The sequence below is a fragment of the Phasianus colchicus genome, chromosome 2, assembly GCF_987193195.1.
Source record: "Phasianus colchicus chromosome 2, bPhaCol1.hap1.1, whole genome shotgun sequence".
Classification (NCBI taxonomy): domain Eukaryota; kingdom Metazoa; phylum Chordata; class Aves; order Galliformes; family Phasianidae; genus Phasianus; species Phasianus colchicus.
Window position 1 is genome coordinate 32,328,750 of NC_143437.1, and position 25,298 is coordinate 32,354,047.

The 25,298-nt window shown below is 35.4% G+C and overlaps 1 long non-coding RNA gene across 1 annotated transcript in view; it reads right to left on the reverse strand.

The window, feature by feature from the left end:
- Positions 1-23,690: 23,690 nt before the first annotated feature.
- Positions 23,691-25,298, reverse strand: part of LOC116232927 (uncharacterized) — a 41,497-nt gene continuing 39,889 nt past the window's right edge. Inside the window, exon 4 of the long non-coding RNA XR_016464664.1 lies at positions 23,691-24,336. This is a non-coding gene — a long non-coding RNA (uncharacterized LOC116232927). The remainder of the gene's footprint in view (positions 24,337-25,298) is intronic.

Sequence of the window (25,298 nt, forward strand, 5' to 3'; positions counted from 1 at the left end):
GTATTTAGTCAGGGGAGCTCTGAAGGTCATATTACACTTGGACTGAATGTTATGGCAGACTGGAGGTGTTGTATCAATGGCTGTATCAGCACATTAAGCAAGAACTTTTGTAAAATGCTGAAAAATTTTCACTATTTCCTCAAAAATCCCTTCCTCAGCCTCAGCCCACTGGCGTCAGTCTCCCAAAGCACCTGCAGGGGTCAGAATACTTTTAATTCACCAGAAGTTTCCACCAAAAAAAAAAAACCAAACCCAAACAACACTGTGATTTGGAAGAGAACAGTTTGTAAAAGCATAATGTTTCCTATGATCTGGAAACACTGCCTTTTGGTCATGTCTCTTACCGATGAGGCGTGTGATGGGGTGTTACCTTCTGTGTGTAGCTTTGCCAAGATGGATTTTAAAATGAGGCATGCAGTTCTTGTGGATGTATTTTTAAAACGCTATTCACAAATCTGAGATCGTGCAGACGGGAATTTTAAAAGCAATTTCAGCTCTAGAAATGATGCTGCACAATATAATATGTAATGAAAGACTAAAATTCAACTTGCTTAAGTTATCGAAAGATGCAAAGTGATCTAATAACAGTGCATTACAAACTTCAAGTTGAAAAAGGAGCTGGTCTGTGCAAAATATGTAGGTATTTTTCCAGGACTGGTGAACACAGCCAGCATGGAAATCCCAGACGTCAGATTGTACGCACAGGAGGCTCAATATTTCCCAGACATGCCAGCCTTATGAGACTTGTGCTGCACTGATGTGTGGTGTACTCAAGGCACAAAGAATTCATTGGACCTAATGTGTCTTTGCATGTGTGGGAACAAAGAAGCATTAGAAGCAGTACAAAACCAGATGAAGAAGAAAGCTAGAGACAGCTTAGATAAGAATGTTGTAGGGCCCTGAGAAAAAGAGAACAAATTTTTGAGACGAGTGCCAACAGAGAGAGGCTTCAGCTGTGAGCAGGATTAGCACCCTGCGTCACAGGCTGCTTACCCAATAATAGCTTCATGGGAGGGAGCAAAACACAGAAATATTTATGCAACAAGGACCAGAATTTAGGGTTCCCATACACTCACGCCTTGTCCTTTACGTGTGAGACATAAGCGACTCTTATGCTTGTATTTCCTTTTTCTGGCCCCGCTAAATTCTTCATTGCACAGTGGCACAGGTTCAACAGGAAAGGTAGAGGAGGCTCTTGCCCCAAATCTGAGGACAGTCCATAGAGGCAATGGAAATCCTTGGAAATCAGCAAATCCGGTATTTGCTGACTTTGCAGGGCACGTGAATTTTCCTGCTTTCTCCAGCAAGAAGCAGGGTGGACCCTTACAAGGAAATTCACTTGACTTACTGCCTCTTGATTTACTAAGGAGTCTACAGATCCAAATTGCTTCACAGCAAGTAGATTGAGGTACTGAAGTGAAATCCAGCTCTTAATTTTCCCTAGAAACAGTTTAGTAAATACCACAAAATACAGCTGTGAGAGGAAGAGAAACATTCTGATAAACAAGCTGTAGCAGCTGAATCTTCCTGGGCTTATTTTTCTGTAATGCTAGCATTACAACCGCTTCTAGGCTGGATGAAGTTGAAGAACTAATAGGAGTGGAGTTACAGCTTGGTCAGTATAGAACTTTTGCAAAACTGGGCAGTGCTAATGAGAAACAATTACCCCATCCACTAATTCCTCACTTCTGTATTATTCACTCCTCTAGGGCTGAATATCTCTGTGTGAAAAAGTGGTGCTCAGCATAAATGTCCAGATAATTATGATACTCACAGTAGTGACAACTGAAATACAGAGTTTGTTTTATGACACAGGTAGAGATAATATCTATAGTATGAAAAATGATTTTTTTTCTAATCCAAAAGCAGAACATCAAGTTGTCTTCATTTTCACCATTTCACATTTTCACAACTTCAACATTTGCTTTTACAGAGTTGGTATATATTGATTACTCCTTGTGAATCTCCTCTAAGTTCTGGAACAGTGGTGATTTTAATATTCAAGTTATACTTTTTTTCTATGCAAATGTTTCTTTTCTGTACTTCTTTGTATTTAATGTTGCACATTACATGCCTTCTCTATTCTTTAGTGGGCTAAGACCACTCTTGTCTCCTTTGTAGCAGTCTCTAGACATAAACTTTTCCATAAATAGGTTGTACATATGAGCAATTGGGTCTGCTCCCAGAGACAGTGATCAAGATGAAACCTGCCCCTATTACAAGCAGTGCTGAATCAGTCTAAAACACATGAGAATAATTTCTCTCTTCTGCACAGAAGTATAGAGTTATTGCAGTAGTAGCTGCAAGGTGTTTCAAAACCCTTAAATGGAAAATTGTGTGAAACTGCAAAACTGAATATGAGAATTCAGTTTAATGAAAACAATCTTTTTGAAAAAAGAATTGTTTAGAACCAGTTCCTAATACATACATACATACATACATACAGATATATACATATATATTTCCTGTCAAGGTAGTCCCTGTTTTCTTCAATCCTATAAACCTTTCCTCTCTGTTGAATTCTTAGCTTGGAATAACACAGTAGTTTAACATTTAAGTCTGGAATAACTGACAGACAGAAGTGTTTGCAGCTTTCTCCTAATGCATCTTGGGCTGCTCATATAGAACATACAAGTGAAAGGACCTGCTTTTTCAATAGAGCCAGAGCAACTGCATAAGCAATCTTAAAATAAAATTGCATTACTAATTTACTTCTGCATGCTTTTAAACAGATAGAAGCTATAAATTAATAAAATTGATTAATAAATAACCAATAAATTCATATGACCGGCTATTTACATATGCAGCTCTTCACATTTCATTTGGATTACTGAAAGCATTGCACATTCTAGCTAAGGTTTTGGGTTTTTTTTTATATAGGCACTTCACGATATTTATCATAGAAATTACAAGGTTAAACTACCAGGGAGTCAATATCTGTTTAACGCTATCTACCAGGAGGCTATCAGGAGAAAAAACTGCTGTGTATAGAAATCCAATTTTGTATTTAAATTGATCATCCTCAAGGTCATGTAGGTTTTAGCTTCTTTAGCATGAAGAAAATCTTTTGAACAAGAAAATACTGTTAGTAAAGATGGAAAATTTGCTGTCAGTTTACAAAAGAAAAGTAGAAGTATTTAAAATGAATATGTCAATCTAGCAAATATATGCATTTTTATTACAGAAAATCTGGCCACCAGAAAAGTAGGTGGATTAGATCAGCATTAGATCTACATTCATTTTCATAGTGCTGCACACTGACAAGATTTTAAATGTTAAAGTATAAAACTGAAAATATTGTTTATTTCACTGCAATCTTCTGTATATCAATAACTACGGTACCAAATAGATAAAATCAAGTAGGATGAGGGACATAGTAGATGTGATCTAAAAGCACTGTAACTAACTTCCCAGCTCAGTAAGTCCAAAGGAAGTTATCTTCACAGAGTGCAAGGCAAGGAACTAATTTTTCTCAAACGTGGTTTTGAACTCTTGAAGGAAAAGCATGAGAAGGTAAAGTTAGCAGGACTAAGCTGCTGGGTAGCTGCTTATCAAGTCAAGTCAGGCCTCAGTTGCAATACTCTTTATTTCTGCTTAAATTCATCATAACTTGACTGAGCTTCAAACTCTTAAAAATTTGACTGAGCCTCAAAAACCAATTCTTACAAGGACAAGAAGTCTTATCCTTTGTTTTGCATGAATCAAATACTGAAAGGAGGAATGTTTAATTATGAGTGAAGAGCAGCCTTAAGCAGAGGCTACATAAATTGATTTTTAAAGGGATAATTTTAAAATGATATTTAATAACAAAATTAATGGAAGTCTCACTTTTCTTTTTCTAAGAGAATTACTCTTAGTACTCTTAGAAAATGTCTTAAAACATCTATAAAATGTCTAAAAACATATGCTTTTTGTGCTAGAGAAATTTTACTTCATCAGTACATTCATATGTGTGAGCCTATTTGGCCGTTGCTTATCAAGAGTAACATGAAAAATGGAAATAAAAAAACACACAAACCACCATCAACACAACCCCCAAACCCACAGGCAGTATTTAAGTGAGAATGCACAACAAGAACATACAGAAACGAGAGGAGGTTGTCAATACTGTTGGCTGTAGAGGTGGGGATGCCTGAGCTAGCTGACCCGGTGGATGTGCCCCTTGCAGATGTCTCTGCTCTTGCAATATAGTTAATCCATAACCCAGACAAGGTATCAGCTGTTAATTGGGAGGCACTGCATGGCAAGGGGGCTATATAAAGCTCTGCGAGTTTCCTGACAGTATTTGCTATAAATTTCTGGGCAGTGTTTCATATTCTGGCTGTGTTCTGACTGTCTGAACTCATGGAAGCCAGGGTAAGACGATCTCAACCTGGTCCTTTAGTATTTAGCAGATCATGACTATTTTTGATGTCTTTATTAAAGCTGGATAGACCTTTCATTCCAAAAAATCATAGCATATTTCCAGTGTTTTTTCTAACACTTTCTAGATTTTAATGCTGATAAATGTAACTGGCCATAAAACGACCAATCTCTACTGATTTGCTTCCATTCGTGTCTCTAATCACCTTCTCAGTTTCTTCTGATGATGTGGCTTAGCAAAAATGTTTAGGACAAAGTCAAATGCTCTTCTGGATATTACAACTTCATGTATATCAAATTAAGAAGTTTGGTTTCTGATATATACCAAGTATGTAGGGGAAATCAGATTTTGATGGTTTGTCCATCTTTGTAAATTAATGTTGCTTATGAGAATAAAGTAGAGAGTTTTTCCCAGTGTGAAACACTACTTCTGTAAATTGTATGAGCTTCTAAATTTCTCTTCGTGGATAGAAAATAATGAGTCTAACTGTTCAGTTTCTTTTGGTTAGAACTGCACACAGCTTGGATACCATTTGCAAAGCCCATATGTCTAAAGCTACTGCAGTATGTTTACAGAAAAAGATTAGTACAAATCAGCATTTATACTTGTTTCAACATGTTCGTTTTTAAAACTTCTTTGGGCAAAAATAGATTACAGATATTTTTTTCAGGACTAACTAAGCCTTATTCCTTCCTTGTTTTCTGTCATGATTTCCCTTTTTGTGCTAATAGTTGGCCTTCCAGAGCTGATTTGAGTATACTAAAAGAACTATTCAATAACATCTGTCATTTTTCTTCAAATTATTAGAAATAAGGTGGTTTGTCTTCTAAACTGTTAACTAGACAGAGAGACTTTGCCAGTTTGGAGTTCATGGAGGCTTCAACAAATGTTAATGCACTCAGCCTATACCAGAAGATGTTCAACATCATGCAAGATCATGTGCCTTTTCTTTCAGGATCAAGAAGACCTATTCAGTAGATCTCCTGTTCTGGCTTGACTAAAATAAATAAATGGATGTTTTAAGAACAGTGTTTTGAGCAGCATTTATCTTTTAAAGTATGAATTTGGAATCATAATTTTAGGGAGAAAGTGGGGTTACAGATAGCAACAGATTTAGGAAGCCAACACAGAATCTGCTTAACAAACTTAGTATGTCATATAATGAGGGGAAAACAGTGGTACAGGGAAGCAAAGCCTGAACAGCAGAGAAGCCTCAGCAGTAAGAAAGGTGGGAAGGAAGCTGATTTGATTAGTATGGATCAAATAGAGAGGAATTGGGCAGGAAGATGTAATGTGGAATAGCCTCCTAACGTTAGTAGGAACTTTCAAGATATTAGCAGTTTCCTAGACATTTTAAGCTTGCTCACTGCCTAGCAATAAAACACATGGCTTTATCAGTATTGTGCTCCTAGTCCTTCACTCCTAGTATAACAGTGCTAATCAACTCTCACAAGCCAATCTTTGATTACTACCAAAAACACTGCCATTGTCTCTTTGTTATTTTCTGTCAGTAAACCTTTTTGAGTTTTCTTACTTAGTAAGGAGAAATTCTTTTTTATAAGGAGAAAGACTTGCTGCTGTACTTTGTCTGCTTACTACTTTGCAGCAATGCAGACTAGCAGTAAAATATTATTTTTCATTAGCCAATTAATCTGGCTCTAGAGGCGATTTTTTATTGCTAGATTTGCAAATAGCAAGCAGATAACTCCTGAGAATATGATTCAGACTATGTACAGCCTTTTCACAATCTATCTCAGCTGGAACCTATCATGGGAAAGCGTAGCACTGTCATCATCCTGACTTGAGTCTTATAAATGCTTTTCCATGCATTCAGCTCAATCTCTTGATGAGATCAAGATTAGACTGCTGCTGCAGTCACGCTGTCCTCCTACTCCATGAAGTACATTTTAGAAGGCTAATACTACTGTTGTCATTAATATTTCCACACAGATGTTGTCTGAAGAAAATGAACAGGTGAGCAGGAAGAGGACAATAGTTCACAGTCCCTCTGACAGATTTAAAAGAGACTGAAAACAACTGAGGGTAAGATGTAACTGCAGTCAAGTCCTTCCTACACCTTCTGAATCAGTTTTTATATCCAGCACCAAGAGCAAAAGCACCTTAAGCCACTTTCCTTTCTTTGGTCATCCAATATAGGCTTCAGTAGATCAAGCTGCCAGTGAACTACATTATTAATATTTTCCTGTTAGTTTAGAGCATTTTCTTTTTCTTCCATACAATAAAACACGTTCTTTGATTTAAGCTGAAATCATAAATTGTAATCATATCAGTTTTTAAATTAATATGGTGTTTTGTAGAAAAACAGTCAGAATAAATATAAAAAGTTTACTTATTTCTTGAATTTCTTTGTCTTCATTCTCTGTACAGTGATTCTGAGACAATTAAAGGTTTGTGTTGTTTTTATTAAAAAAAAAAAACACAACAGAATGTATTTTCAGTTCTGTAAGTGAAGCTAAAAAAAATAACAGTTACACAGTATTTCAAGTCCAGTTGTTAATTAAAATTTTTTCAATAATATTCACGATAATTTCAATTTGTTGTACGAAAAGAAGGCCTCCATAATCAAAGCCATGTTCACTCAGTTGTTTTTGAATCAGGAAATACCTCTTCTGGAAAATCTAAGGAGATAGAAATAAGAATTTAAGAGAAATAAAGGTATGTTAATTCCCTTCTTACCTTCATCCTACCTACAGTGCTATTACTATGAATCTACGTTTCTATGATTCTATAGTAAAGAGCTGTGGTACTTCATAACGTTTATACTTCTGTTGACTACAGAAATGGAAAAGAAATAGAAACTCCACCTTTAAGCTTCCACTTATTTAACTTCTATTTATGTAACTTTGATAGTGGTCAGGCATGCTTCTATCGTACAGTGTCAACTGACCAACACATCTGCCTTCCATACATTGGCAAAGACATTTTTCCCTTAGTTCCACAGAGATTTTCTGTTTTAGCTGAAATTGTTGCAGCTGTCATTATGGCCTGTGGCCGACAGCCTGAATCGTTATAGCTTCCACTGAAAAGCCAGCACCTCTGGGCAAGAGCTACAACAAACTGGAATTTCTATGAGATGAAGGCAGTGGTCGATGCATAGACGTAGAACTCAGTGGGAAGGAAAATGACTGATGTCTAAATGAAAAGTTTATCTGGTGGCTCTGACTATGGTTTGACAGTGATGGGTGATTTTAACCCTGGCTCATGGGTGATCAGCTTTAATGTATATTCTTAGCGTTTGGACTGAGCAATCATTTCAAGATCTGCAGCGGTGTTTAATCACTTGCCTTTCAGATATTAACTTTAAATCCCCACTACACACACAGGCATGTGACAGAAATGGTTGCTGTAATGTTTTGCTCTTTGCAGAAGAGCTATGAAACTCTTTGATTTGATAGAAAATTATCTAGTGAGTTGTTAATAGTTATCATTAGCAACTACATCATTAGTCCTTTCCTAATTCTACCTAATCAGCAAGAGAGGGTTTTAGCAGCTCTTCTGTATTGGAGGTTTTGGTTTTGTCATAAAAGGAAATGAGGTACCTGGGAATTTTAGATAGCAGCTAGAAGTAGTGAAAGCTGGTATTTTTCCTCTTACTGTAGGAAATATGTCTCCAAGTTTCTAGGGTATTAGGAAAGTCTTCTTGTTTTGTTTTGCTTTTCTTTGTATTAATAGATAAGCCAGGGCAGATTTGTCACTGATATCTCTGGGTTCAGTAGAGATCTCTGGCTGAGTAGAGAAATATATGACAAAGAGAAAATGTGTTATTGCAGGAGAGAACTCAAAGTAATTTTTTTTTTTTTCCTCTTTTTACAAAATAGGCCAAAAAAAGTGAAAATTATCAAAAGGAATACTCCTTGGACATTTAGTGTTCTTTCTGTATCAATTAATTTTTCCACATTGCCATGAATAATTCATGTAGACATCTTAGTTTATATTCCACACTTTGTCTTTTTGCTACTTCAATGCAATTTCTAATAAGTGAGATTTAAAGCTTAAGTGCAACAAAAAGGGTCTTGGTTTAACTATGGATTTATAATGAACATATTTTTAACAGAAAAATCCACATTTGTCTTGCTCACAGGCTTACCCTTTTCTAGTCACAGAAGTAGTATAAGAGGCTGTATTGCTTACCTTCATTATACATCTAATTGATCTCAGTTTTTATACATATTACTAACTTAGCCAGACTGTAGCCACGACAATATTGATAACATTTGTAGAATGAACAGGACACAAAACTGTTTACCTAAGAAGAGACATCATTTGTAGAATACTACTACATAGTAGAATACTACCAGGATATTTGCAATTCTTAGATGCAGATTAAGCTTTAGATACTCGCATCATTTCCCATCCTAAAAGCAATTGATCCTGAAATTGTTGTTACTAAGAAATACTTGCTGCTCAGAATTCTTTTTGACTTTGTATAGGGCTGAAGAGGCTCTACTGGATCATTTTTTCCCTTGCTATGCCACAGATATGGCTCGCTGGCTGTCTACCTGATCTATTGGGTGGAAAGAGCAGAGCTGTGGTTAGAACTGCTACTTTACTGCATGACCATGGTTCTATTATTTCATTTTTGTTTCCATTTATCTATTTATTGTCTGATTTGATTATATAGCTGGATCATCCTCTGTTACGTGTATATGCGGTGTATGGCAACTTGGTCCTAAATAAATACATAATAAGAATAATTCAGTGACTTTTCTTACCATGTATTAAGAAACTTTAAGTACAGTGGAAACAGAAGGGGAAACAAAAAGTTCTTTTGTCTCACATTTGTATCTAAGTTTATGGTAATTTGTATGAAATTTTTTTTTTTTTTTTTTTTTTTTTTGTTATACATTAATCCAGTCTATCAATTCTATCCCAATAGCTATCACTAAATGTACAGAAGGCTAAACCTGACAGTTATCCTTTAAATTATATTCACTTAAATGTTAAAAATGTGTCTCTATTTAATCCTTCTGCTGGACAAATATCCTTTCGGGTGCTGTGTTGATTTGATTTCTGATTCTTTGGCTTTGTATTTAACCTCACAGTGAAATTTCACCATTCACAGCACCCAGTGCTGATTTTTTAAAACCTGAGATCTTGATGCAAAGCACTTCATTTCTGATGTAGAAATATTTGATTATATTGCTATCATACAGTCTGAAATTATTGTTTGGAGTTTACATCAGAGCAATCAGATGCCCTGCTTTTTGCAAAACTTCCCGTTCATTCCAAAATACTATTTTATTTGTACCTGTTTTCTGAAAGATTTTCCTCATCTATGTTTTACAGTTCAGAGCTTTGTCTCATTTCAGTCAATACAAAGGTGCAACAGGGCCATAAAATGAGCTTTGTTGACAATCTGGGGACAGTACAGATGACTGCCATCACTTGTTGTGTCATGTATTTCAGATGACTCAGATAGAACTCAGGTTTGACAGTACACTGGCAATTTCTGTCAGTTGGAACAGGTTATTGATGACCTTTACTACTGGATGAAACCTAAAGGAAACCTGAAACTCAATATAACGCTGGGCGGGGGAGGGAGCAAAATTCTCTGGTAGTCCTAGGATTCCATTTAGGTATGTTTTCCTGCTTCTTCCACAGCTATACTGTGCATAAAAGTCTTCCTTTCTCTTTGTTAATTTTGTTAGTACAACAACAACAAACGAAGTGGCCAGTGTTAGTCAAACCACCATTTCTAAATTTACATCTGCAGTCACCACGATACTGTTAAATTATCAAAGGCTGATACCAAGTATCAAATTCAGCAAATAAAGGTAAAAATAATAATGAGCTAAAATAAGAAGAGGGAGATAATTTCTATGGGCAACTAACAAATGCTGAATTTCAGGAAACAGATAGCTATTTTCTGTCACAACCACACATTAGGTTTTACACTGCTTTAAATAGATATAGCATTGGCACTAATTGTAAGTGAATATGAAGGAGAGTGGCAGCAGGAGGCAAGTGAAGGGCTGTTCATCATTACATCACATAAGCAAGATGTAATAAGGGAGTTAGGGCCTGCTGATTTTGTATCTTTTGGGCAGTATCTTCATACCTCAAGGTATCATTTGTTCCTGGTCTCAACTGTCTATCTCTATGGCTATCTTCCAGGGAAACATTTACAAATAGTTTTTTAATTAGCTGGAACCCACCTGTGGTCTAAAGGAAACCCTAGTAAATACAGACAAAATATCTCTAAGACTTGGGGAAGCGCACTGTCTAAAGCTGTGGAAACTTGGACATTTAGGGTAACTATCTGCAAACTGCCTTTGCAGCCTGAAGACACTTCTCACCCACATCAATATTCTCTATGCAGCCTCCTTCAATCTTGGCTAGAATTGCACTCTCTACTTTTTTTTTTTCCTCACTCTCTTTTTTTAAGTGGGCAGTGATGAAGGGGTTTGTGAATAAGCGAGTTAGTCAAGTTTAAAAGCACAATTTCTACAGGTTTTGCAGATCTTTAGCTATCTCTGCTCACATTGTCATATGAAATTGAATTTATATTGAACCTGAGGGGAAAAAAAACAACTCTGCAAGATATTTCTGTAGTTTGGATATTTAAGAGAGCTCACTTCTTGCTTGAGTTAACTTTGCCGTTAAACATAAGTTCCTCCAAAGATCTGGAGAATTATTTGAAGCACTGGCTTTGTGCATTACCACACTGGATATGACTGTCCCAGGAGCTTTAACTAACAGCCACAAGATAAATTCTCTAGGGCAACAGAGTTTCTTCTGCACCTTCATATCTTTGAAATTAATTTCCTTTACCAGTTTTGACAGAACACAAGTTTTGTTAGTTTCAGAATGCAAAGAAAAAGTACTTATTTAAGTGAGCTTCTTTGATTCTCTACTTTCCACTCAGACATGGAAACAGTCCAGACTCTAAATGCAATCTTTGCAAACTACAAGGATCTGACTCTGCTTTCATAACATAAGTGTATCTTTAGTAGAGAAATTGAGGTAATATTTAAAAGACATGCATAGTAGCAAAGGAAGAAAAGACTGTAGTCAGAACATAGGCTGAAAATGCTGGAATACAGCATTCTCTGACATCAAATACATAGCACACAAAAAGGAGAATTAATGTTGCCTGTTGATGAAAGTGGTTGCTGAATAGACCAAATCCTCCTTTAACATGAATACTCATGTAATATCAGTGACAGATAGCATATTCTATCTGGGAAAAATAGGCATTTGGTGACATTTTTAAAAGTTTAGTATTAATTAAAATAATTTGTTTGAATGTTGTTTGTGGAAATGTATAAAATTACATTTTGTAATAGATTATATAATTAAATCACTCAGATTCTTGGAAATGAAAACATTTGTGCTCAACAAATGCCATTTTTAGTTTAAGTCTCTTGCTTGTATACAATAGCAATCAGCAGCAAACACGACAGCATTCTTCTAAGATATGGGAGGTATGGTAGCAATGATAATATTGTGCCTCAGTGACCATTAACCTACATCAGCAAATGCCAACTGGAAATCTAAAGGGTACTAAGACAATTTTCACTGCCCCAGATATGCAGATGAGAAAGCTGAACATCTCTGTATGTATCCAAATGTGCATTAAATGATCACATGAATTCCTAACGGTCAGAAAAGTTACATTCCACTAACTGCTATGAAATTCAGTCAGAAAACAGACCATGAATTATTCAGCAACATCTGAATGAGATTTTCTTTGAATGGTGACAGTTATTTCTGTTACACAATACAAGGAACCTTGGTTTGAGACAAAGATTTTTATTTTCGCTTTTGTTGTTGTTACTCTGTTGCAAATAATAATAATAATAATAATAATAATAACAGGCAATAATACTATTAGCGTATTTTTATTATCAAGATTAAAACCTAGAAAATTAAATGGAACCCACTTCTTCCAGAATAGGGAAATCTTATTTTTGACCTCCAAACCTGGATTTTCTTGGAAGTATTGACTTAAGTTTGCTATTTCCTTTCAGTTTTCACATGCACACTGATAAAAGTCAGGGAAATGGAGGTTTAGAATCATAACAACATAGAACATCTTGAGTGGAAGGGGCCCACAAGGTTCCTGAACACTGGCAGCTGGGGGCCGTGCCCACTGCCCTGGGCAGCCCGTTCCATGCCCATCACCCTCCAGTGCAGGCCCTGTCCCTAACCCCCAGCTGCCCCTCCCCTGACAGCTCCACACCGTTCCCTCGCAGCCCTCTGCTCCTTGTGAGGAGCTGCAGTCACCATCAGGCCTCCCCTCAGCTCCTCTGCTCTTGGCTACACAAACACAGGAGCCTCACTGCTCCTTGCACACCTTGCCCTACAGACCCTTCACCATCTTTGTAGTTCTTTCTTAGGATGCTCTCTAATAGTTTTATATCCATATACTGTGGCACCTAAAACTGCACACAGTTCTTGAGGTGGGGCTGCACAGTGCAGAGCAGAGTAAGACAATTGCTCTCCGGGCCCATTGGCAATGCCAGGTCTGGTGCACCCCAGGGTGCAGTTGGCCTTTGGGCTGCCCGGGCACACTGCTGGCTCATGTTCAACTTGTTGACATTCTATTCTATATTACACCATGGAGTTTGAGTCCAGATGTTCCATACCTTCATTAGCTATCAATTGCTGCATTGTCTCCCTACCTCTCTCTGTCTAAATGAGTCACTCTCAGTGAAAGATATTGAGAAACCCTACCTGTACTACATTAAGGAATAGTGAGGGGCTAGTGCAACTCTTCAGTAACACCAGTTCAAAACTTCTCAAGATGTCTCCAATTCCTAATCTAAATGGCCTAATTACAGAACATTTCTTTGACTTTTATTCACTGTTACAATCAGAAAGGTCAACACAGTCAAAGGACAACATAGAGGTGTAGTAGCAAAGGAACTAGCACAAATGGAATAGTCTTACAAAAGAAAAGGTGCTCATCCATCTCCAACTATCCAGGCTCACAGAGAAAACTCCACAAAACAGAGATCTCCTACCAGATATCCTTCCCCAGTGGCAGTCAACCCTTAAATGAAGTGCAGCCAGGCTCCACCCCTTCTGGTCACACAGCTGAATTGCCTTCACCTGTGCTCCCAGGGTTGACCAGGTTCTTTCCCCAGGTGATCAATCAGTGGTTCAGGCCATGACACAAAAGTTACCATACAGTCACATACACAAATATTGATATGTTGAAACATATATGATATATATATCAGAGTGCTTTTTTTAATATATTTTAAGAGCATTTCTGCTAAAGTTACTTGGCTGATTCAAACTAAATTGCTATCTTTGTTTTTCTCAACCTTTTTTTTTTTTAGTGATATCCTCCCCAAAAGCTGTTGATTTCTCTGTTGGTTTTGTTTTTTTTTTTCATCCTTCATGGGGAGAGAAGGAAACAATTTCAAATTTCTTTACAATAAAACTGTTGCAGGATGTCTAAATACATTCTGAATGATATATAGTAAACACTTTTATATAGTAAACACTTTTTAACGAAATTTAAGAGTAATAAGGGAATATCTACAAGCAGTAAAGTCCAGCATTCCAAGCAAGGTCTGTTTCATTAAAGTACTTTCAGGTATTTCTGAGAGCCAGCAGAAATTGGGAATTTTTAATGCTCCAAAGCTGCCTTCCTCATAAAATTAGCATTCTGATAATCATTCAGATATGTAGCCTGTAGATATATCTGTTACTGGTTACTCACAGATGTGGTTAGCAAATAGCAGACTGATTTCTTACTATTTTGTTGTTAAATATGATCCAGCTTCTCTATTTTCTTCTCTTGCAGCAGGCCAGGTTTCCTCTGCAGAAAACTTCTCTTTTTCTGACACATTTTAGCTAATTGTATCTGTAATGCAACTGTCTGTTTACCAAGCACCGAGTGGCATGCTGTTCTTTTTAGTGTTTTGTAGTACATGGTGATCCTCTAACAAAAATATTTTTTGGTCAAAATTAACAGCAGATCAGATAATTAAAATTGAAATTTCTTATAAATATTTTAAATTAAATACTACTCCCATAACTCTTCAAAGCTTCCCCACTCTGAATTCTTTTCCTTCCACTAAATGATCCTCAAGCAAAACTGGCAATAAGTTGATATCTATCTCTCAGAATAGACACCTCAAATATAGAATTCATTTAGTAAACTGATATTGTCTCAATAATAATATTTTTAAAAGTAAGATTTCATTTTATTTTAAGAAATAAAAGCTCAGGGATGAATATATTTTCAGTCCCTCTTCCAAATATGATTACTACCATAACCTAGAGCAGTGTATGGAAAATATTTTAATGTTTAATTTTAAGGATAATGAAGTTACATGTTATATGTCTATATATGTTATATATATGAATCTGGAATGATTTCAAAGACATACCTTTCTGGAGAAATCATCATCTAAAAATACTTCATGCAACTAGGTACTCTTTATAAGAGAAAAAAACAGGTAGGAATCAGCTAATTTAGTACTTTCAGTATAACAAAAGGTGTCAAAAATTAATGTATTAACTGAGTTGGAAACAGTATCAGTCCATACCTGAAAGTTTACAGAATTTTAGTTTTTAGTTTAAACTTACAAAGAAAAAAATCTTTTAGGAAAATTAACTACTAATACGTAATTAACTAGACTAGAACAGACTACATGTTCTGTTAAATTTGGCAGTAGCATCTCTCTAGCTTTGAGAAACAATGGATCAAATATCAGGGATCCATCTTCACAGAAGAAATGGAATTGCAAATGTCTCCTGTGGTCTGCTTTTTGGTCTGCTTTTTTACTGGGGTGTCACCATTTTACTAACAGTATACGTTGCCCTTTCTCCCATTTATGTTAACACAAAAATTCATATTTTCATTAATGGAAACAGATTTGGATCTTAAAACTTCAGTCTTCCCTGACAATTCATAGACTGTGGTTCTATCAAGAGCAATTGAATCTAAATTCATTCCATAAGGGCCTGAAAAAAAAAGTATTCCAGCAGTGAAATGTTATATAAAAATTTCCAGTGTGTCCTGGTTAATGAAGGTGTTTATGTTCTGTGTCAAAAGCCATAATCCTGTTGAAGAACCTACTTATTGTGTGACTTGAACAAGGCACAGTTTAGATTTTTGCATGCATATATGTGCTTAAGGTATTTTCAGAAAACTCCTAAAAGCTTTTGTTGATTTGAAAGATCTAGTCTTCTCAGTCATTTATGCTCCATCACGTCTTACTAGTTTGCTACCAGTGCCCACAGTCATCCAGTTCATGGGACGTGATGGAGCATGCTACTGTCTGGCCCATGCAAGTGCTTTCTTTGCTTGCTTTTCATGAAGGCAAGAACAAGAATATGAGAGAGAAAGACTAATTTATACACTTGGCCTGCTATTCATTTAGGATCCAGTCTGGGCACATTCCTGGACTGGAAACTGTTCCTGTATGTACAGCTTATTTTTAAGCCTCTTTCTTTTTTCCTTTCAAAAAGTATTTGGTCAGCACACATACATATTGATACAATGATCAGCAGCTTAATGTAGGCTTAAGCAGGCCAAACAGTTTCCAGTAGCAAAAAAATATAACCCCAAGATGAATTCTATAGATGGAAACAGTGTTTCCTTTTCAGGAATGTTCCTCCTATTTTTGGACATTGAGGACTTGCCATAAAGAGAAGTAAAACCAGGCACTCAGGTCTACAAGCAGTATTGTCTTAACTGACATTAACTTTGCCTGGCCACATTTAACCTTTTTTTCTTCTGTTATAGTGGCAATTAGTGAGGCAGTTCTTGACAGTACAGTTCTCTGGGAGATGAGGACCCAAACTGCAATCTGAAGATGCTGACACTGAGTGTGCTTGGTTGTAGATCCCAATTAAACTTACGAGAGCCACTTGGGCTGTAACCACTGCTTATTCTGCCGGAATACAGGCTTTCTTTTTCTTACTGAAAGAACAATACAGTGGAAACTCTTTTAGGAGTGTATCACGGAATTTCCATTTCCTCGTGCAGGATTTTCCTGTAGAAGCCTAATCTGGACAGTTAATGGTTTCTTAGCTGAGCTGTAACATAGGTTTCAAAAGCATATGAATGCTCTCATGGGTGGAATAGCAGGCTACTGGAGGATATGAAATATTTCCTCTATGGAGACATTTACTGAAGCCACTGTAGAACTTCCATGATTCTATGAAAGCCAAGTCTTCTGAAAATTTTCATGCTAATTTATATAGATGTTTTAAAAAAGGAGTCATGGAATTCCATACCTCATATACATTAATTTTCCATCCAACAGAATAACTTTGGCTATCTTGTATGTCAGTGAAAACCACCTCTGTAAGCAGAGTGTGACTGAAAACGAACTAGCATAATGGAAAGTTTCATTTCCAAAATATAATAAAGTTGCAGGAGCAGCGAAGGAAGTGAACATTACTTGCACTTATGGTACACTCATTTATGCTTTTATGAATATGAATTTATGTTTTCCTTGTATGCTGCTGTTTACATAACTGAAATCTACCATGGCATTTAAAACTGGATTCAAATGTTTCTTTTGTTTCTGTTTTTTTTTTTTTTTTTTGGTCTTTTATAGAGTAAATTATGTTTTAATATTGCTATTATAAAAGTTTATGATGGGTAAAAATATTCAAGGACATAGTCTAACTCCCACATAAGCAAGTGGAAAGATTCCTTTGATGTTCATGATGGCTGAATCAGACAATTGATATGTCTACATATAGTAGCGTACAGAAGTGTTAATGCTCTATGAATTAGCAAAGACACTATTATCATCTGAATTTCCAGTCCAGATATATTACCTAAAACAAGTAGTTCCATGAGCAGTGGAATTAATGAGGCCTAGTTTTCTATAATTTATATCTGAGGGTGAATTTCCATGTTATTTCTCTGAAAGCCTTTCCTGTTATGGGAGCAATGAGTGTGTCCTTCTCCTCTCCTGGTTACTTATGTTCACAGAATTTTTAGAAAATGAATACAGAGAGAATTTGGGTGAAAACAGCCAATAGTTTTACTAGGGACTGGCAAATAGGTGACAAAAAAGCTTACAAATGTTATACTTACAAGACACATTCCTGAGCAAACTGGACTACAAGTAAACGAATGCACACACTGGACTTTGTATCATCAGACTTTGATATTATGCTAAGGGAACAGTTAATAAGAAACCACAAATGTAGATTTAAAAGGAGCCAGAAGTAATCTGAGTTTTAATAAGCAACAGAGAAATCTTGGTTATTCCCTTAAACATAGCTATGCATTACATAACCTCTTGACTTCCCAGGGGATGATAGAAGCATCTCCTTCCAATGAGACCCAATGCCTCCTTGAGCTTCCCAGCATAGAGGAAGTATTTAAAATATTTATGGTATTGCTAAATGCCTTTGGGAGTATGTGACTTGCAAGAATTAAGATTTGCTTTGTAAGCCAAAGCAGAAGGAGAACATATCCTGCCTTGGTTCTTCCCTCTGTCCTTTGGTAAATGAAATAGGAAAAGATCTTATTTCATTCCAGGGGAATGCACTCCAAATAACAAGAAAAGTCCTTACATGAGTCAGAGGATGGAAAAGAAGAATTCACAGCATCAGACTTTATGTCCTTTTTTTTTTTCCTTTTTTTTTTTTTTTTTTTTTTAAATTCCTTCCATCCTCTGAATCTGCATTCTTGAAAAGGTATTTGCAGAAGAGTATTGGGCCAAAGCCAAACTGATCATTAGAATTGACTTCCTTAAGTTATTCTGGGAGGAATTTGATCCTAACAGTTGTTGGCTTAAGTTGTTGTTGTTTCTTTGCTTGTTTTTAAATTAATTGCATTAATATTTTATAATTTAGAAGAGATTATAATGTACTTCATAGATGTAATAATCTTATATACTTATATATATATTCTTATATATATACTTATATATAATTATATATATACTTATATTCTTACATATTTACCCACAGTGGATCACAGTAAATAATATAGAAATTAATACATTTTAGGAGTTCCTAGTAGGATTAAAAGTAAACATTTTCTATTTGTCTTTATTACAGTTAACTATAGCTTTGCCCTGAAATGAAAACAATTTATTCTCTATTCCGAGAAGATTTTATATTTTAACTTAAATTAAATAGAAATGAAAATAACATATCTGTGAGGAAGAAATATCAGTGCAAATATTGTTCATCTTTACTTTTCAAGAATCAATATTTTTTTTGTAAAGCTGTGTCATCCAGATCAAGAATATTCAGAAAGACTGGAAGAGCAGAATTAATGTCCTGAATTAAGACAAGTGGACACACTGATCTCAGGAACATCTAGAAAGAACTGGCCAACTGGTTTATATTGACGATTATCATTTGTTCATTGTCAATAGAGTTTTTTGAAGGCTTGCTGATAAAAGTCTCAAAACTTCTCATCTGTACTTTATGACTAAGATTTTCAAGTAACTGGCATTAATTTTGTGAGCGCAACAAGTTGCATAACCTTTGTTAGGCTAATTTGTGTGCCTAATTCATGAGATATTCCTCTCTCTGCCTTTTAGGGTGTGAGATGGGTGATGCAGTCCATCTTTCTGGCACAAGAGCCAGAAAGAAATGTTCTCTTTTACTTCTCTGTACCAAAGCAGGATCTGCAAAATCTTTGCCAGGAGCTGTTGTGTACTGTTGAACAAAACTGTTGTAGTGCAAATAGTGCATAGTTCGAGTAGGTCAAATCAAATATATTTTAATCGTGCCATTTTATCACTTTGCTATCACACGATTCTTCTAAGAGCATATTGATTTGAAATCAAATGTATCTGATTTATGATCCACTATATCAGTTAATAAAACATAGTTTATCTGTGACTGTTTGATACATTAATTTCTGTTCAATAAACCATGTTAGAACTCATGATGCTATTAGGAAGAACTTTTCTTTATCCTGCTGGCTGCTCAAGGAGAGAGTTTTTCAAAAACTCAATGTTAGCATTTTTGTTGCAAACATTTTGCTGGATATAAAACGTCTCATGTGCAGTGCAATACATTGAATATGGCTGTTTGTTGTTCATCTTGTAGTGTATCATCTTATGAAATTACTCCCACATTTTTGAGACCGTGTATCCATCATGCTATGGACTATCCTCTCAAATCTATTTGTTGTATGTTGTTTCCACAACATGAATGTGCAAACACTTTGAAATCAATACAGAATGCTCTGTCATGTAGGTGGTAACCAAAAGTCTCTTCAAATTTGGCTGCATATTTTATAGCACCTGTTTCACTAGCTTTTAGCACCTGCTCTTCTCATGGGAGTATTAATACTTTCTTCAGTAGGAATAACATCCGATCACTTGTTTGTTGATATTCTCATAGGGTATCATCAGTTATAATACTCGAAGAAACAAACAGTATTTATTTCCTTCCTCAGAGTACATGAGCAGGATAGACAAGCCCACAGATCTTTCTTTCTTAATGATGTGGCTATTTCTGTTACAACTAAGTGTTGTCTACTACAGATAAAGTAAGCAGAATGCCAAATTTGTACCTCCCTGTGTTCCTGGTGAAGACAACATGAAATAAGGGGTTTGCAGAATATGGGTTTATGCTTTATACAACCCAGTGCATTGCTTTTTTTGTACCATAACATGATAATGATTTAAGAGAGGGAAGAGAACGGACAGCAAATTTGCACACAGTCTGTCTACTTCTGACACTCCACTTCAGAGTGCTTCATTAGATACTACTTGGTCAGTCTGTGAGAGATTAGGAATTAACTGTACTAATGGAGAATTTCAACACTTATTAGGGCATAGGCCTCCTCATACGGATGTTTGTGCTTGACTATTGTGATCATTTATGTGATCAGAACAGTTTTAAGTGCAAATTATCAGTTATCTCTCCCTCAACTGCATATGAGACAATTACATTGTGATGAGGATTACAAATGCAATATTTCACAGTACATATACATAATTTCCCTAGCCAGACTCTGATTTAAGAGGCCACTGAAGTTTGAGATCCTTCTAGTTTATCAGAGTGGAATATGGATTTTTAGTATAAATGAGAAACAGGGACTGAAAGTTTCAACTTTGCTGGTAAATACTGGATAATCACTGAACAGATTGCCAGGCACTGCTATTTAAAAGCAAATCTGCTGTAACAATTGCCAGTGATCACTTTCTGTCATTTCAGTTGAAAATGAAGATAAATAATGTAGCATTTTTATCAATTATTTCAAAGCATTTAAAAAAAAAAATGTCAGGATAAAAATCTTTTTTAATTAATGAAGAAACTGAGGAAGAGCAAAAAAAATGTGGAAAAGAAAGGAAAACATTATTTTCTCAGTATTACGAGGCAGGTAACCCAGGCACTATGTGCTGCTGTGGGACAAGAAGGGACAAAGCAGAATCAGGTACCTTTGGAACTCTTACTTTACAGCCCCACACAATCATCCTTAGCCTGTAGAGGAAAATAGGCGTGTGCAGTATCTCTTTCTCCTCCTCCCATCTCAGGATGAAAACTAGAAAAGAATGCTCTGTACTTGCATTTCAAAGGCATAGTCTAGTCCTTAGCATGTGGTCTGAATTGGAAAGATACTGCTGAAGTTAATATTAGATTTTCAAGAAAAGTTCTTTTTTATTTACTCAGTCTTTTAAAAAATCCAAATTCATAATGTTGAATGCACAAATTTTATTTTCTATTAACATACTGTAAGTTTCTTGAATTGGTAGCAAACAGAATTTTAAACAACAGTGGCAGATGACCGAAATACCTCTTCAGGGTGACTGGAAGGGACGGTCACTGTTTTACTCGATAGAGTATGCTGAAGTGTATTGAGATAATACGGACTGGATGTGTATTTCTGCATTAGAAATAAGACATATGATTTTGGCGAGAGTTTTTGTCTGCCCCCCCTTCTGATCCAGAGAGCCCCTAATTTAGTATAAGAGTTCATTATGAAAAATGTAATAGACCTGAAGCTGGACGACTGGGTCCTGGGAGCTATTCAGCTATTCCATTATTTTATTTTATTTTATTTTAAAGACACTGAGGATTGTACCATATGTTTCTTTAATTGTATTCCTGCTAAAAATCTGATTTTGATTGGCACAAATTGAATGTATTCCATATATCCTAAACTATTACAAGTTATCCTTACCCTAGCAATTGAACTTTAGCTCTACTTCAGAAAAAAGAAAAAAGTGTGCAAAGGCAATTGTTTTCAAGTCTTTGCCAGATGAAGCTGAATAGAAATACTGTCAGAGTAAGAAATTCAGGATTTGACCCTCTGAGTAGATTTTATTTTCAAAGCAGGTTCCCAGAAGCCACAGAGAAAAGGGAAACAAAGCTAAAATTGGGACAAGGTCAACTGGATACAGAAGAGACTGTAACAAACCTAAAATAGTTCTGTTATTTTTGTTTCAGCTAAAGTTCACAGAAATTTTATTAATAATCTAACCTAGATATTTAGGCAGGAATCAGACAGAACAACTTTTTAATGACTGCCCAGCGGGAAGGTTATATTCATAACTAGTGTTAACTTCATACTTGACACTGACAGATACAGTTACTGCCTTAAATATCCAAAGCCTAAGAAGTATCCCTCTACAAAGTGTATAACACATTATAGAAACTTGAAGAAATCTTTTGAGTGCGTTCATTGTTTGGAAACATATATATTATACATACATATAAACAATGAGAAACACATGTATTTTATCAGGATAAGGTACAATTATTTGCAACCAGTATGAGTAGGAGAAGGATCAGGTCTTATTTTAACATGATAGAAATGCAGACTGGGAAAATTTTCCGAGCAGAAATTCATAATTTCAAATCAGTAGATAGAGTTAATTAATCTTAATTAAAAAAAATGAAGATACTATTTTTACTTCAGACTCTTCTCTAAAGTAATTATACCACAGATGAAGCATATACTTACTCTGATCCATCACCAACTTCCCCAATCCCCCCAAAAAAGAAAAATAATAACAGAAACAAGACTGCACTCCAAAAAAAAAACCAACAACAACAAAAAAAAAACCCAAAATTAGGCATGGGATATCACAAGTCACAGTGGTACTCAACTTAGAGGTCCTTCTGTTGCTAAGAATAGAAATTACCATTAGAAGTCTCTCTGAAAAGGTGTCTGTAATTAAGAATTCATTTTATGTCCAATTTAAAGTAGCTTAAATTTATTTGTTCTCCTTCAGAGGTTATACTTTAACATGAAAAACACTGAAGAGTGTATATTGTTTAGATCTGGGAACATTTCATTTAGATCTATTCTAGGTTTTACTGCTAGTGTTAATATTCTGTCATTCTTTCAGTTCTGCAATGATCTAACAGTGAATTTTTCACTGGTGCAACATGCAGATATTATTCTATTTTATATACATTTAAGTAAATATTAAACAAGTATATAAAATATGTATACAGGGTACTGCAGTATAGGGCCTACTCTGTATGCTTATGATGAAGATTGTTGTCCACTCTTCTGAAAGATGACACTCAAGAATTCAGATGACATGGAAAATACAGAGGTTTTAAATAGTGATACAGCTAAAATGCAAAACTCAGCCAATGACAGCAATATCCTTTCCAAACTCTTTTTAATAGACACAAACTACTAAATCCTTAAACTACAGAATTGAGTCTGACTGACAGCTGAAGAAAAGTGCACCTGGTATTTAGAGATAAACACATATCACTCTCAGTGTCATAAAAAGGTATGCCAGATCCAACCTTCAGCCTGGACCTAGAATGTCACAGTACAAAGGAAAATATTTTCGTTTTTATTCTTTGTCATTATCAGGCTGACTGAGCCAGGAGCTGGCTCTAAGACTTCCTTAAAAATGAGAGCAAAAAAAGTAATGTATTAACATTGTAATCACAAAAATGCCAAAATAATTTGCATACTTTGTTAATAGTCCTAATGCCTTTCCAGGAAATGCACATAGAGTAGTTACTTTTAGTGTTAAAATCATGGATCTGTTAAATGTGTTAGCAAATTATGATCTTTATTGTATAATTAGTAAGAGCTCTTGATTCTCATTGCTTAAAATCCCAGTAAAGCACAAAAGAAGATAGGGGCTACTTTCTCTCTTTTACAGTGGATAAGCTTGGGTGCATGAAGATAAAATCCTGCCAAAGGCCAGGCAGGGAATCCTTAAGCAAAGCCCAGAGCCCTTTAAGTTTCATCTGAGTACTTTAACATCACAGCAGCAATTTTTATCACCCTTTTAATTTCACTGAAAAAGCCTTTAAATACTCAACATCGTAACAGGTGACTGAAGGATGATCTTCAGGTAACTTGAGAGGAGGAGATTTTTCTGCTTTCCACCTTAAAAAAGCACGGGGATATTAAACAATGAGAACTGACAACAAAGGTAAGCTAAAAGCGAAACATAATAAGACACTGTTTTCAGCATTTCAAAAGAACTAAATACAACACATCAGCAGCTTCAAAATCCTTTTGAACAAATGCACTCAGAAACAACTAACTGGCAAACAAAGCTATTAGGAAGATGACAGGCTGGTCAGTGAACTTTTGGCACATCAACTCTATAAAGTGTAAGCCTCTAGAAATATTCCTCACATTTGAGTAAGTATAAAAGCAAATTTAACAACAGATACTGAGGTCTGGGTACTATAATTTGTTGATTTTTACAAAGTTTAATAGTCCCTAAAATGAGAAGTATATCCCTTATTTATTGCTGAAAGGATTTGATTTACTTTAAATTTTAAAGGATGGATATAGTGATCAGAATTTCAGAGATTCAGTCGCATTACTTAGGTTAATTTTTATTCTGCCGAAGCAATATAGAAACATCTTAAACAGCTCTTATAACATAAGATGTCCTGAACCCTATCATATATAATAATTTCTAGATAATTAAGGTGATCTCAATGGACAGATAGAAGATTATGCTAGTTTACAAAGACTACAAAGCATGGTTCAAATAGTACATGGAAATGACAACATCCTTCAAGTCTTCTTCAGCTGCTGGTTTTGTGTAACTATGCACAAGAAGCTGTGTAGAAAAAAAGAATCAGTCTCATTAATAAGGAATGCTATTAAAAAAATGTAGGTAATCATGTCTCATTATCTTTCAAGAACATCATAGCAGAATCAATACAGCTTCAGTGAGTAGACTGCCAGGTTGCTTCCCTTCTCATAGCTTTCAGAAAGACTATCATTATATTTTCAGTAACAAATCTTCACAATTTGTAGGATTGTAAAAATGCTGAATAAGAATGTCTGTTATTAAAAAGGAAGAAATCGAGTTGAATTTTATTTCTAATATCATAAACACTGCTGTGTCCACAAAGTCCATCTGCTAGGCTTTGATTAATGAATGTCATTAATGCTTGAATTTAACTTTCCTCAACAGGAGGACTTTAAGGATTAATATGGGCCTCTGGAGATGACATATGAGATGTTCTGAAGGATGCTAACCTCCCAGACTGAACAGGACAGAAGCTATGAACTGATCTCTAACAATCTCTTCTATAACACTAAACTCAGAGTTACAACAGCAAAGGTGAACCTGCAGCTATGCTGTCTCAGCTCATGATGAGTATCATCTTGTCTTTTAGTTTTTGTTCTTTACATTTTGAATTGTTTCAGCACATCTATTTTATTGTATCTTTCTTTATAATTGCACATTTCAGAGCTACATACTCTGTTGATTTTATTTCTGAACATCTTTTAAAAATGTTTGATGTATGTATGTAATGAGATTTGTATCGTTAGAAAGATCTGTTCAGCATATTGTTTCATTAAGAATGGGTCACTTGCACAATTTTAAAGGCAATCACTACAGTAGAGATCCTTGTTGGCTTTTCTCAGTATTTTTTTCCATTTGATATCCTGTTTGTTTAAATAGCCTTTTTTATAATGTCATGTTTCTTTTGAAATGTTCGCATGTTGATAAAACATATGTATATGTATATGTATATGTATATGTATATGTATATGTATATGTATATGTAT